Source organism: Apodemus sylvaticus, chromosome 14 (genome assembly GCF_947179515.1).
Source record: "Apodemus sylvaticus chromosome 14, mApoSyl1.1, whole genome shotgun sequence".
Lineage (NCBI taxonomy): Eukaryota > Metazoa > Chordata > Mammalia > Rodentia > Muridae > Apodemus > Apodemus sylvaticus.
Genome location: NC_067485.1, coordinates 57,193,452 through 57,209,439, shown reverse-complemented (window position 1 = coordinate 57,209,439; position 15,988 = coordinate 57,193,452).

Sequence of the window (15,988 nt, the reverse complement as noted above, 5' to 3'; positions counted from 1 at the left end):
TCTGTGACCAGTATAGTGGAAGGAAAGAACTGACTCCTGAAAATTGTCCTCTGGCTCCCACACATGTGCTGTGGGACAACACACACACACACACACACACACACACACCATTAAAATGAATGTAATGGGCCAGGGAGATGATTTGAGATAAAGATTCTTGCCCCCAAACCTGATGACCTGAGTTCAGTCCCTGGGACCTTTATGATGAAAAGAGAGAACTGACTCCTACAATTTGGCTTCTGGACTGCACACACATACACACATGCATGAAAATGTAATAACAATTTAAAATAGAAATACGTCCTTCCCGTCCAGCCAGAACTTCTGTCTCTCTCATTGGCATTTCCAGGCTGCTTTCCTCTCTGCCGTGTGTGCGCGCGCGCGTGCGTGAGTGCGTGCGTGTGTGCGTGCATGTGTGTGTGTGTGTGCGTGTGTGTGTGTGTGTGTGTGTGTGTGTGTGTGTGTGTGGCTTGAATGTTTGAGGTGTTGGAGGCCATCCAAAATTTCTGTTCACAGTAAGAATGTCAGTTTCAAAGTAAGGACTTTCACCTACTTGGTTGATAATTTAATTCACAGATTAAGGTACAAATAAAACATCCCTTCATCAGAACAACACTATGAAATGAAACTCACCTCCAGGGACTGGAAACCCCACCCTAGGTCTTACTCTGTGGCTGTCAGAGGACAATTTGCAGACTTTGAACTTGGCCACCCACCCAGGAATGGGATAAGGGCATTGAACTTCCAATGGTCCTTTGCAGCTCTGAGATTGGATGACTCGTTTTGGGTAAGCCTGGGATTCATGGGGATCCTTGGCCTGCCAGAGCACACCACCCCCCCAGAATAAGACAGTAGGAAGCTTCAGGTTTAAACTTCACCCACCCCCCAGGACTGGAGCCCTGCTGTTGTTTCCTCAACCAGGAGGGTCCTTTTCCTCATTCCCTTCCCTCATTGTTACTGCAACCTCCCAGGCCCCCCATGAGACTGATTCTGCCCATGGTTTCTCTTCAACTAGGACAGGGTGTGGGGGGGTGTTTACAAGTCTGGCTTCAGCCCACAGCACAACAATCAGAGACCTCCATAGAAAGCCTCTCCCGGATGTGAAGTGTGAGGTCCTCACATGCTTTTAGGTGCAGAGATGCTCCCATCGGACTTCCTAAGTGAGGCTTGCTTCGACCCCATGTGTGGCCTCTTTTCTGGCTGTTCAGCCAGTACTCGACAGGCTGTAAATGTTGTTGACAGGGCTCTGAGGAAAGCTATCGACGAGGAACAGTGTTGGTCCCTGGGTGCAGACACTCCATTTGTTGTTTCTTTTCTTCACTCTCTGTGTCCTGTTCTTCCTATAGTCTCGGCACTAGCGTTTCCACACAGTTCCGCCCCAGTGGACCAGTTCAAGAATAAGATAGCAGGTTCAGTTTCTACAGAGAGAGATCCTCTGCCTTTATCTACCTACCTGTCTAAAGGAAAGACAAGGAAACAAACTATCAGTCCCTTACTGTGTGCCCACGTATATCATATGTGTGGACTAGTCTAATGGGACACCAAGTGGTCTCAGAGAGGGCGCCATTGGCAACAGAGCAAGACCCCGAGCCTACATCTGTAACCACGTTCTCGCTGGTCATCTTAGCTTCCAGCACCCTAAAAAGAGAAAAGGAGGACCCCTGTAATTAAGAAGTACAAAGGCCTAACGTTGCACGTTTGTGAGGGTCGGGTGCAGCTATCCATGCCAATACTGCACTCATCAGTGGCTTAAACAAGATGGGGGCTTATTTTTCTCACCTTTTGAAGGAGCCTAGAAGTAAGCAGTCCAGGCCTGGCATGTTGGTCCAATGATGATTCTGGTCCAGAATCCTCATGCAGTAACTTCCATCCTAAAAGAACTTCATGGGGCCAAGAAGGTTATTATAGTACTACCTATCACCAATTCTTCCTAGATAGCTGTTGAGAAGAATTACTACTCCTCCCAGATTAATTAATTCCCTTAAAATAATTTCCCAGGAAGCACCACACTTCTAAGTCCAGACCTTAACCAAGAAGGTCTGTTTAGCTGGGTGCCATTGTGGACAGTCGATGTTCTGTCACTCATGAAGACAGTGACCGTAGGTATTGCCTGGCACCCAGCAGGTTTGTCATAGTTTCTCTGGGGTAGTTGGACACTGATCAGCCAGTAGGGCAGAGGAACATTGTGCCAGGTTCTGGGCAAAGCTGGTGAGCCAGGTGCCTCCCACCTGGGCACACTGCAACCCGAGCATGCTCAGAGATGAGTACACTTTCAGTTGTGTTTCACTGAAGCCAAGGAACAGCCATGGGTGAGAGGGCCATCCCTGAGCACCTGGTCGCAGGGACTGTGGGACACAAACACAGGCCACTGGGCATGTGTGGGTTGGGTGCATTGACCAGAGAAGAGACCCAGAGTTGGAGAAAAAGCAGAGCTCGCACAGCCCCTTAGCCCGTTGGTTCCCTGAAGGCCCAGAGCCCTTTCCCGTTGAACACTACTGAGCCATCAGGAGGTTGCAGGGGTCCCAGTTCCTATAACGGTGGCTTAGGATTTTTTTCAGTATGGAGTGATGCTTTTTGATCCAGTTAGAGACAAAACCTAGTGTTAATTTATGTGACTTTGCTTAAGCTACTTAAGTCTTTATAAATCTGTGTTATCAGAATATCTTCGAGGTTTTTAGGAAGTCAGAGGGTCCATGCAAAAATAAAACCTTACAATTTAGGACATGCTGGCTTTGAACCTGTGGTCTTCCTGTCTCCGCCTCCTGCACTGAGATTGCAAGTCCAGCCCCCCTTATTTGTTTATCTTCCCTTTCTTGTTTATCTCTCCACTTCTCTAACAGGCCCTTAGCCTTCGCATATTTTGGGTTTGTTTGCTTGTTTGTTTGTTTGGTTGGTTGCTTGGTTGGTTGGTTGGTTTTGGAGGCAGAGTCTCACTGTGTAGCCTTGGCTGGCATGGAACTTACTAGTTAGATCAAGTTCACCCCAAACTCAGAGAACTGGCTGCCTCTGCCTCCAGAGTATTAGGATTAAAGTTATGAACACCACACTGGGCCTTTTTTATGCATATGAAAGATACCTTTTTGAGTCTGTCTTACTTCATGTATAATGAGATCTCACACACCTTGAATTAAAGAGCAGGGCTTATTCTTTATGGCTGAATAATACTATGTTGTATATATACCTCTTTTATCCGTGTTTTCACTAATGGACACCTAGTTTGGTTCTATGACCTGGTTATTGTGAGTAGTGAACAAGGCCAGACTTTGCAAATGACATGCAAGACACAAAATGTTGGTGCATAAATTCTAAAGGCAAATCACGACCAAAAGAAGGAAAGAAAGAAAGAAAGAAAGAAAGAAAGAAAGAAAGAAAGAAAGAAAGAAAGAAAGAAAGAAAGAAAGAGGGAGGGAGGGAGGGAGGGAGGGAAGGAGGAAGGAAGGAAGAAAGAAAGGAAGAAAGAAAGAAAGAAAGAAAGAAAGAAAGAAAGAAAGAAAGAAAGAAAGAAAGAAAGAAAGAAAGAAAGAGAAAAAAAGAAAGGAAAAAAGAAAGGACTGGATTTCACTTGCTCACTTCAAAACTTCAAGCTGAGGGAATCCTGCTATGTCACAAAAACCTTCAAGTAGTCCTGTGGGCTGCCCAGCACTGGACAGTCCTTCAGACAACAATCAGCATCCTGAATGCTGCTTAGCTCAGACATGCAATCACCAGGCCCCCAGAAGCATTGTGGATTCTGGATGATGGTTGCACTTGTAAATGACAAACGCTTTGCATCATAGCCACAGACCAGAGGAGTCACTGTCTTTTAAGCTGCTCTGCTAGGTCACTCATTTTGTAGAAGTAGAAGTTGTATTTATGGAGTTTGACCTTCAATCTGAGAAACTTAGGAAGCCAAAGGAAAGCTCTTGTTGCTGTTGAGAAAAGAAGTGTAGAAGGACGGCCACAGAGCTCACGCATGCTCTCTTCCCTCTCCCTGTCACTTCCCACCTCTTTCCCTAGGACCCCCGAGCCCTGCGCCACCCACCTCCCTAGTTGCCCTGAAGAACATGCATGCAGATGGCTGAATCACCTTGCCTGGGTGTCCCACCCTTCTTGTCTTAAACTAGGGAAAGAATAAGAAGCTAGCTCGGTCCCATGTGTGAGCTTAGAGAGATGGGCATGAGCTGCACAGTTTACACCAAAGCTTATACGTGATGTTCCTGCACAGATGATTTTCTCTGAGGCTTTCTTGACCCTAACTGCACCCATATCATATCTGCAACCTGGGCGTCCAGGACATACTGCAAACTGTCGAATGCTTCCCTTACAGTGGCCGTCGTGATTTACTTTTCACACTTACAACAGACACCTCGGTGGCTTCATTTACTCCTTGGTCAAGCAGCAGTTCAGATGACAGAGCCCTGGCTTGTTGTGAGGGTCCTGTATCACATACTGAAGGAGTGTCACGTGAAGAAATGAAAGATGCGTGGCCGAGTGGGGCTTATTGCACACTTTGTTTCTCGTCTGAGTTTCTCTTGTTGCCGTCAACTTGAGAGGGCTGCTAGCTAGGGGATTGCTTCTGAAACACAAACACACACACAGACACACACATGCACACACAAGCATGCATGCAGACACACAGACACACACAAGCATGCATGGGCACACGCACATTCACACAGACATGCAGATACACATGTACACGTGCACACACACTTTGAGAAAATGTCTTGCTATACAGCCATGATGCAGTCCTGCCTCAGTCTCTCTAGTGCCACAATAACCTTAGAGCATTCTATACGGCATTAAATTCTTAGTCTATGGAGACCAGGACATGCATTTGAGTTTGTGAAATCCAAATTGAAAAATGCAATCATTTTTCAAGTTGTGTGGAGAGTGCGTAGTTTGAATGATAAATACCTCACAGACACTGACATTTAAGTGCTTATTCCTTGGTGGTCCTATTTGGGGAAGCTTCGGAGGTATGGCCTTGCTGGAGGAGGTATGTCACTTGGTGGGGGGGGTTGAGAGTTTAAAGACTTGCACCATTTTGAGTTTGTGCTCTTAGCTTATTGATCATCATTTGAGTTGTGTTTACAGCCATACCTGGTGCCTGCTGCCCTGTGTTCCTGCCAGGATGGTGATGGACTCTCATCTCTCTAGGTTACTAGCAGAAAGCCATTGGAATACCTGGTATCTTTGGTTAAGGTTTCTTTGCTCTGATAAAACACCATGACCAAACAGCAACTTGAAGAAGAAAGGTTTTAATTGGCTCAGAATCTTGACTCACAGTCAACTGAGAGATATCAGGGCAGGAACTCGAAGCAGGAACCTGGAGGCAGGAACTGAAGCAACAGCAGGAAGTTGCTTACTAGCTTCGTCTGCCCTTGTGGCCTGCTCTTCTAGCTCTCTTGTACAGCCCAGGACCACCTACCATGGGTAGCACCACCCTCAGTGAGCTAGGCCCTCCCACATCAATCCTTAATAGAACAACCCATAGGTCTGTCCACAGGCCAATCTAGTGAGACAGTTTCTCAATTGAAGTTTCCTCTTCTCTAATGACTCTAGCTTGCGACAAGTTGACAATAAGTAAACAGGACAGCCGGCTTCAGAGATGGCAGGTCTCGAGACACAGACACACACACAAGCATGTGCACAAAACTGCCTCCAGAGAAAACATCTGGTCTGTCGAGCAGAATTGCTGAAGGTGAACGGCAGTCCTGTGCAACACAGAAGCCAGGTTGTTTCACGAAGGAGAGACACTGGAAGCGGAGAGTTCTTCAGTTGGACAGTGGGAGGCCCCTGCAACCCCTGGGGAGAGGAGGACTACTGCCTCCAGCAGGCAGCATGAAGGACGCCAGGCCAGCTGCATCTAAACACTAGAGGGCAGTGTGTGTTCGTGTCAGATGAGCTTGTGGCCATGAGTTTGTCTTCTAAGCACCCAGGTTGGATTCCATCGCTGGCAGGAGTCTGGCCACAACAGTCTAGCGCAGAATAGAGGTGCCTGTTCTTAGACTCCTGCCTGTGTTCAGAGGATGCGCTACACCAGAGAAGTGTGTCGCCTGTTGTAAGCATATCTTTGTCTTACAGCCAGATAGAGTTTTCAGGGAGCGGGACTTTGGTCATTTACAGTGTACTGCTGGGAGACAAGTATAGAGAGGGATTGGCAGTGTACAGGAGGGGCTTAGCACAGTGTCCCCGACCCTGCTCAGTGCCAGTCGGTAGACATCTTGCTAAACAGGACAAGAGACTTTCTGTAGTTTGGGTAGTGTCCCCAAGACTCATGTGGAGAAAGTCTGGCTATTGGGATGTGCTGTAGAGGCAAGCTTCAGGAGGCTGGCTGTGGGGTCACAGGGGGAACTTTCCCAGCCGTCCTTGTAGGACACTGCACTTTATTCTGTTCAACAGTGCTCTCTCAACAACCAAAAGGGACTACAGACGCTCATCCCCCCGGTGCCCACGCTGACAAAGCACAGCCCTGGAGGGACAGCAATGAGGAAAAGGGTCTCTCAGGAGGTAGGATAACAAAGTGATGGGAACCTCCTAAGGGGTGTTTGTAAATGTCACAGGCACAGAGGACAAGAAAGGGACAGTTGACCTGAAGTCAGACTGTAATGGCTGTCCCATGTCTCAGATTCTGTGTGTGTGTGTGTGTGTGTGTGTGTGTGTGTATGTGTGTGTGTGTGTATGTGGGGGGGGTTGCCCATGTGCATGTGTGTGCATAGATGCATGCATGTGTAGAATGGGCTTACACATTTGAAGAGAAAAGATGGGCTAGGCTGGATTTGGTGCTTGCATGGTAACATCAGACTTTCAGAGTGGGATTAATTTTGTAAACACTTGATTGGCTTTAACTTCCAAAAATAAGTAAATATTCAAATCTGTATATTTCTCTACACAAGTGCCATGGTGCATGTATCAATGTCAGGGGACACATTAGGGGCCAGTCCTCACCTGCCACCTTATGTGAGACAGGTCTTTCATTTGCTGCTTTGAACATGAGGCCAGCCAGCCCTAGAGCTTCCAGGAACTCCCCTGCATCTGCCTCCCATCTCACAAGAATTCTAGGATTACAGACACACACTATCACATTCAGCTTCTAAATAGGTCCTGGGTGTTGGAACTCAAGTCTTCCTACTTACACAGCATGGGCAGCAGCAAGCGCATCACCCACTCAGCCATCTCCCCAGTCCCTATTTAGATGAGGCAAACAGACTCTGAGGTCTCAGGTTCAGAACTCTGGGTCTGCGACATCCAAGATGGTGACACATCCAAGATGGTGACGGCTGGGACTAGTACTGTGGCCAGCCCAGCTGGGGAAGTGCTGAGTGTGCAGACATGCCTGGGTGTAGTTCACGCAGGTAAAGTGGCTCCCACATTCACACTGCACCTGGGAATTCTGTTTTCAGGGCATTGGGCTGAAGTCTGTTGCTAAATCAATTGTGTGTTCCTTTTACCATGCAGAATGGCATCGCGAGAGGACTCCATTGTATGTGTAGCTCTCCCTTGCAGCGCATACTATTTATAATGGACTATACTGTTTGGGAGGCATATCATGCGAGAAAAAAGGGCAAGAGCTGGGCAACTAGCCGGGCATCACAGCCCAGGACGGGGGTTGAGCTGAGTGTGTCACGCAGAGCTCTGGATGCAGTCTTCTGTCCTCTCGCTTGGAGAATTTTAGTCTTGAGTCAACATTTTTTTTTAATCCCATATTTTATTTTCTGTGTGTGCACGTGTGAGCCGCAGGAAGGCCACAGGACAACTTGGAGGAATTGGTTCTCTCCTATTACCTTGCAGAACCCAGGGATCAAACTCGGTTGTCAGGCTTGACAGCAAGTGCCTTTGCTTACTGCACCATCTTACTAGCCCTCGCATCAGCATTCTGAGAAAGGGTCTGACCTGGTCCAGATTCTCTTAGACCTTTCAATTGTCCCGCTTCAGCTTCCAGAGTGCCGGCATTACAGGCCTATACCACTCCACCCAGACCAAAAGGTAATCTTGGAAAACAACAAAACTATCTCTTCTTTCTTCATCAATAGAAGCCAACAGACACAGAGCCCTGAATGTCCTCGTGGGCCTCCTAAGCCTTCCTGCCTGTTACCTGCCGGTGTTAGGATGCTCTTTAAAGCTTTTGCAATGCTGTCCCCTGCTGGATGATTCCTGAAAGTGCTGCATGAGATCCCTCAGCAGCTCAGGGTGTGTGGGTTCAGTGTGTGAAGGCTTTGTGCACATGTGTACAGTGTGTTGTAGTAAAGATTGTGTGTCACGGGGATTACACTGAACACTGGGTGCTATGTGTGTCGCACATCTTGCCTGTGTATACTGAATCTTTATGCTGAGGTGTGTGTGGGTGTATTCACTGTCAATTTTGCTTCTGTTAACCACCACCCTTCCCTGACTCTATCTCTAGGAAATGGGTCAACAACAGTGGTCGGTGGGCATGTCCTCTTGATGAGCCCTATGCTGTCACTCGTTTCCAGTACTTTGTGCAGTGCCAGGTCTCTGCAATCCATCATTGCTCTGCAAAGTGAAGGTTCCTGATTAAGGCTGAGATTGGTATGTGTGGGTATAGACACATATGTTTATAAGGTGGTTCAAGGCTGGATTTGTCCTGTTTTCATGAGCTTTTGGTAGAGCAAGCTCTAACTTACAGGGAGGGTTGAGGAAGTAGCCATCAGTCAGTCTGTTCTTCAGCTCTGTGCCACGTGTTGCAAATGATACGTCATTTCCAACCATACCTTTGCATTCTTAGAGAGGACCCTCTAAAAATTAGAGAGGGAAATTCCAATTCTATTTTCAAAGGACCATACCTAAGGCGGCTAACCTCAAGAAGTTTCAAGATTCCTACATACAGAATCTGAACAGTGTGATCCAAAGTCTAGGACTGGACAGAAGGTTTGTAGAAGTCTGGTACAATTTATAGAAGTTATTTTAATATGCATTGGCCTTCTCTGCACCAATGCAATTGGTGATTGATTTCTTTAGGATTTGATTTTGTGTCCCCATTTAGTAGACATCAGTTTCCTTCCCTGACCCCTTCTCCTCAAATGCCCAGTTAAAGTTTGAATGACCATCTTTCTTGTGACCAAGTGGGGCTTGGTACTTAGGTGTCACCTAGGGACTGTGAGCAGGAGAGAAAATTGTTCCTTTCTGTCTCTGTCTTTCTCCTCTGGCCTTTGGTGATATTTTATGACCTGCCTTCAGCCCAGGAGCCAAAGCCAAAGCCAGCGCCAGGAGATGATGGAGTCATACCTGGGACACACAGGATCGTGCAGTAACTCTCAGAGTTCCCACCAGCTCAGCGGAGCCAGCTCTGGGCCATGGTGCTGCTGCATGAGATGGAATGAATGCCCGTGTTTCTGAAGGCTCTGTCCTCTTGCTCTCTCTGTTATAGCAGCGCAGTCATCTCCTGCCCACACTCATGGCTGGGGAGTTCTGTGCACAAGCTCCACGCTGTGCTACTCCACCCTTCTGCAGCCCACATGGTCGGTCACAAGACACTGAGTCCTACCAGTCTTTCCTCAAATTCCAGGAGCAGCAGAGTCACTGCAAAGGAGGCCAAACCCCACTGACGGATTAGGATCCAAAACTAAAACTTCAGATGAAACTGACACACAAAGTGATCCTTGGAAAGCACTCTATGATAAGAGCGTCCATCACTTAGCCTAATGTGGGTCAGCTTTCTATACCCAGGAGACAATGTGTTTCAGTCTCACCCAAGATGCTCCTGCCAAACGAAAGGCCCCGAGCTCTGAGACAGCCACAGGGCTGATTCCCATTCTCATATCATCCGTCAATAATTTGCAATTCATAAGGCATTTGACATCTTGAGATGATTTTGATTATGACTGTGGTGGGACTCCTGATTGGATCTAGTGGCTAAAGTACAGTTGACATGCAACATCCTACAATACACAAGACAGAAGTATCTGCCCTAGAAACCCCTGCTCTAGAGGATAGGCTGTCTGTTACTTATTTGGATTTTAGATAAGGTCCCCAGAACTCAAACTGACCTTAAACTAATGATTCTTCTGCCTCTGCCTTCCAAGTACAGGGTTACAATCATGGTCTACCACACCTATTTTGTAGACATTAGTTTCCTGAGAGCAATGAAAGGGCAGATTCAGAATCTCCTGCAGTTACTTTATAGCTTTACTTAACTTTGAGCAGGTAAATCTGCTGCTATTGCCACTGCGTTGAGTCAAACAGGCTGAAGATGGAAAGAGCCTGTGTCCCGAGCCAGGCAGGGTGATGTAGACCCTAACCCCAGAATTTAGAGGGATAGCAGTTGGAGGCAAGACAATCACATTCAAGGACAAGCTCAGCTATCCAGAGTTCAAAGCTAGCCTGGGCTACATAAGACTGTAACAAAAGAGGATGGGGCTAGAAAAAGAAAGAAAACCAAGGTGGACTGAGGGTATTGGGTAACTCCTTGATATCACAGTCCCAGTGTCCTGAAGATCAAGATTTTCTTATTTGAGCTTACTGCAGATTGGTGCAAGACATTGTCTCAAGAGTGAGCTGTAGCTGTTCATGGTGTAAATATGAGCTGTGTCTTCTTCCCCTGTTGACAGAATGCTCTGCTGACATGCTGTCTTCCATCCTTTCCTAGGAGACACGTGAAGTAATAGATGCCCAGGACAAAGGGCAGGGACAAGCATCAGGAACCTTTAGTGTCTTACAGGTTCAGACAGGCATCCACCTACACTATTTTTAGGGCTGCACTTTTACCTTTTTATTTTGAGACTAGGCTCTTTTATACACTAAGATGGCCTTGAACTTGAATACATAGCTAAGGATGACCTAAAACTTCTGAGCCTCCTGCCTCCACACGTGCTGGTATCCTAAGTGTGTTCCACCACAGCACAGCCTTGGATGAAGCTGTTGTCTTAGTGACCGTTCTATGGTTATAAAGAGACATCATGACCATGGCAATTCTTGTAAGAGAAAGCATCTAATTGAGTGCTTGCTTAAAGGTTAAAGTTAGGTCCATTAAGGTCGTGACAGGGAGCAGGGCAGCAGGCATGGCAGGTATGGTGTTGGAGAACTAGTTGAAAGCTACATCCTGATCTGGGGGAGGGAGGGTTAGCATAGGCTTTTAAAGCCTCAAAGCCCACCCTCAGTAACATACTTCTTTTAAGAAGGCCACGCCTCCTAATCCCTCTAATCTTCTCAAAGAGTTTCATTCCCTGATGACTAAACATTCAGATATATGAGCCTATTCAGGTATATGGACCATTCTCATCCACACCGCCACAGCTGTCAGTCTGGGTTTCTCTCTGTCCTGCCCTTTGCTCTTTCTTCCCTCCTTTCTTTCTCTGTCTTTCTCTGTCCCTTGTTCCTTGTCTCCTTCCCTCCCTTCCTTCCTGCGTCTCTCACTCTTTGTGAGTACTTCCTTTCTTTCCTCTCTCCCTCTCTTTTTCTCCTTCCCTCCCTTCATCTGTCTCTTCCTCCTTCTCTTCTGTTCCTTTTTTTGTCCCTCTTTCCCACCCAGCCTTGTTCGGTGGTTTGTGGACCACCACAGCAGTAGCCCCTAAGTGCTTGTGGGAAATGTGATTTCTGAGGCACCAGCCCCATCCCCAGAATAGAATCAGCTCTGGTGGGGAGGCCCAGGAGTCAGTGTGGTAAGGAGAGAATTCTTCCTCTTACTGACCAGAGTGACTTGAACATGAAATCTCTCTCAGGAACTCAGGCCAATTCCTGGGGAGCCACCAGCTTTAAAAAAAAAGTTATGATCAATATATTGATCTCCACCTGTCCCTGGGTGTTTATTAACTTAGTAAACTAAATAAAAGATACACAATGACTGTTGAGATAGGAGGTCCTAGTAGCCCAAGCAAATGTTGGTTCTCTGTTGCAAATATGGGAGAAGGAACATCCCACATCTAACTCTTGATCTGAGAGGGCATTTCAGCCCATTGTGGGAATGCAGATTATTTTCCCTAATTGGAAGTGATTAACTTTCACAAAGTGCTCACCCTGCATGGAGGGAAATGATCACCAGGCCTCAGTATACTTGGGAGATTCCTGCCCTTTCTGGATGTTTCGGTCTTGGCCTTCTTGGCCCACTTCCTGTGCTTGTTGGTTTTAGCTGGAGCTCTACAAGCACAAAGATGTGTGTCAGGAATGTGGCAGTTGAGGCAAAGGCCAATTTTTTTGCTTGGGATCATATAAACAAAACTGAACATTGGCCATTCGGCTCATGTGAAGATGCGTCTCTGAGACTGTCTGGCTCAGGCAGCCAGAGTCCCATCTTCTGTTTGAGTCCATACTGTACAAGCCTGTGCTCTGTCGCAGGTGACAGCCAATTAACTGTTTATCCTGAAAGTCCTCTGTGGCTGTAGGGGGCTTAATAAGTTATCCTGTTGTATTTTGTTTTTTGTTTTTGTTTTTGTTTTGTTTGTTTGTTTGGTTGGTTTTTTTGAGACAGGTTTTTTCTGCATAGAACTCACTTTGTAAACCAGGCTGGCCTCGAACTCAGAAATTTGCCTGCCTCTGCCTCCCAAGTGCTGGGATTAAAGGCGTGCGTCACCATTGCCCAGCATGGTAATTTTTTTAAAAAAAGATTTCTTTATTCATCTATTTTATGCATCTAAGTGTTTTGTCTGTATGTACATCTGCACACCAGAAGAGAGCATCAGATTCCATGAGACTGCAGTTACTGATGGCTCTGAGCTGCCATGTCGGTGTTGCTAATTCAGCTCAGGACCCCAGGGAGAGCAGCCAGTGTTTTTAACTACTGAACCATCTCTCCAGCCCCCGTCATGATAATCTTGATTTTTATCTGGAATCAATCCACTGGACACACCTGTGAAGGATTTTCTTAATCGCTTTTTGAAACAGGAAGACCTATCCTAAATCTGGGCCACGCCCTCTGATGGCAGAGCAGATAAACGAACAGAAGGTGGAAACATTTTGTCAGATGGCTCTCAGTCTTATTGGCAAGGTCATGTGTCTGCCTGCTATGGAAATCCATCACCAATATGAGAACCCGAACAACTAATTACCAGACTGCCACCACATCCTATAAGGCAATCTAATAAATCCCTTTCATATGGGTGTGTGTGTGTGTTTGCGCACATGAGTGTATATATGTACATTCTATCAGTTCTGTTCCTTTAGAGAACCCTAATTAATATACCTTTTACACACACACATACACACACACACACACACACACACACACCTGTGGGCATACACACTCCACACATGTATTTGCTTTTGTGTGGTGCTAAGAATGGACATATATTTTGAGGATTCAGTGATCTCTCTCTCAGCAGGGGGAGGAGTTAGAAATACTCTCTCTCACATATGTGGTTAACTTACACAAAACACAAAGCATACATAGGATGTCTGTCTGCAGTCATAGGATGGGTAGGAATTACAAGCACCCCAAAGCAAGGCAGGACCCTGGTCAGTCTCCTGTTAGGGCCCTGTCTAAAAGCTCTCTTCCAAGTCTTGCTTCTGAGGATTAGGGGACCAGGCAACATCCTTGGTAACTTCAATGGCTAATCTTTATGGTCAATTTAAATGGATTTAGAATTGATAAATGTGATAGATGGAATGAGAGTGGCTCCTATAGGGTCAGAGATTTGAATATTTGGCCACCAGGAGATGGCACCATTTAAAAAGATTAGAAGGTGTGACTTTGTTGGAGGAAATGTCACTGAAGGAGGGCTTGGTGGATCTAGAAAGCCCAGTCCATATCCAGAGTCTTCCTGCTGCTTGCAGATCCAGAATGAGAACTCTCAGCTCCTCTTCCAGTCCTGTGTCTACCAGCATGCCACCATGTTTCCCGCCATTATGATAATGAACGAAATCTCTGAAACTATAAGCCAGCCATAATTAGATGCTTTCCTTTATAAGAATTGCCGTGGGGGCTGGAGAGAGAGCTCAGCAGTTAAGAGCACTGACTGCTCTTCCAGAGGTCCTGAGTTCAATTCCCAGCAACCACATGGTGTCTCACAACCATCTGTAATAGCATCTGGTGCCCTCTTCTGGTGTGTCTGAAAACAGCTACAGTGTACTCATGTACATAAAATAAAGCTTAAACAAAAACAAAACAAAACAAACAAACAAAAAGAATTGCAGGCCAGGTGGTGGTGGCACACGCCTCCCAGCACTCTAGGAGGCAAGAGGCAGGCGGATTTCTGAGTTCGAGGCCAGCCTGGTCTACAGAGTGAGTTCCAGGACAGCCAGGGCTATACGGAGAAACCCTGTCTCGAAAAAAACCAAATCCACCCCCTCCCCCCCAAAAAATTAGAATTGCTGTGGTCAGGGTGTGAAGAGAGAGGGACCAGCTGGAGCACTCCCTCCGGACTGACAGGTAGACTGAATACTAAGGAGGTAGAGACCCAGTCAGCCGCACGCACTGCTCTCTGCTCTCCACTGCGGATGCCTTGTGCAGCCACCCCGGGCTCCCAGCCACAGTACCCGCAAACTGGGAACCAAAATAACTCTGTCCTTTCTTACTTTTGTCAGTATAACAAGAAAAGTAAGCAAGACAATAGCTTATTAAAGTTATTTCTGCCCAGCTCTAGAACGGGTGAGTCACTGCCGAGCAGAAGCCTGACGACTCCTTCATCCCAGAGAACTAAGCTGAGAAACTGCAAGAGACAGACATGGCCAAGCTCACGGCTGTTTGAACGACCTGAATTAGTAGAGGCCCCCCCTTTTTTTATGAGAGAGAAATGGGGGAGGTGGGGAGGGGCTCCTCGCCCACATTAAATGACCAATATTACTAGTCTCTTGTCCTATAGCGAGTCAGCTTCGAGCCGGAAGGGTGATCTGGCTGGGACAGCAGGGATTTTTATCTCACGGTCAGTACTCACTGGCAGCAGCACTGACAGGACTGGTAACCGATGCTCACGTCTGTCTCCCTTTCTGTGAAGAACCAGGTAGTTAGTGTCTTCCTCTCTCTTGGCTGCTTTTTATGGGAACAGCACCCACTGGGCCTACTTAGGCTCTTAGGTCAACTTTGGAAATAGAAAAGCACAGGCCAGAACACCTCTAATGCCAGCAATTGGGATCTCAAGTTCAAAGCCAGTCTGAACTGAACAGTAAAACATTGTCTCCAGGGAAAAAAAGGAAAACAAAACAAAAGAAAGGAAAGGGGAAAGGAATCTCAGAAAAGCGTGTGCATCTTACCCTCCAACTTTTTGTTTGGGAAAATGTCTGTCGCATAGCATGATCAAGAAGAACCAAGATACATTCCTATAGACTCACAACAGGGTCACACACATGAAATGTAGTGTCAGATTGACCTAACATGAAACCCATCCCCAAAGTCCCCAACAACCTGCGCTGGAGAGAAACTTCCATAAGTCTGTGCCTGCTGTGCAAACTCCAGGACCTGAGTGCGGATTCCCGTCCCCGGCCTGAGCCTGCACTGTGGACGCAGGAGGACTGCTGAGGCTGGCTGGCCACAGTCGAGCGCCTGGAGGCCTTGTCTCAAGGGAACCGGTAGAGCGTGATAGAGTGGGACACTGCATGTCCTTCTCTCACTCCATATTCCTACATGAGCACATTTGCAACTGTGTGCATACCATACACACACATGCACACATGAGCCCTCAAGCATGTACAAGTACGCTCGTGCACACTTGCACATACACACAGGCACACATGCACACACTCATGCATGAACCAAAGACCCCAACAGTCTTAAGTAATGTCATTTAAATCTGTTTAATCAAAGCTCCCCACTATGTTTGGGTAACATGCTGATTTTGTTTTAATATGACAATTCTTCGCTTATCTTCTTTCCTCCTTCCCCCCCTCTTTCTTCCCTTTCTTCCTTTCCCCTTTCCTTTCATCTCTTCCTTCTTTTAGTTTTTAAAATTGTTGTTGTTGATTGTGGTGCTGCTGCTGGGGTTGGTGTTCTTTTTGAAGTGTGTGTGTGTGTGTGTGAGCACCACAACCTGAGTGTGGAGGTCAAACAATAAAACTTTGGAGTTGGCTCTCACCTTCCTTTTTTTTTTTTTCTGTGTAGTCCTGGCTGTCCTGGAACTCA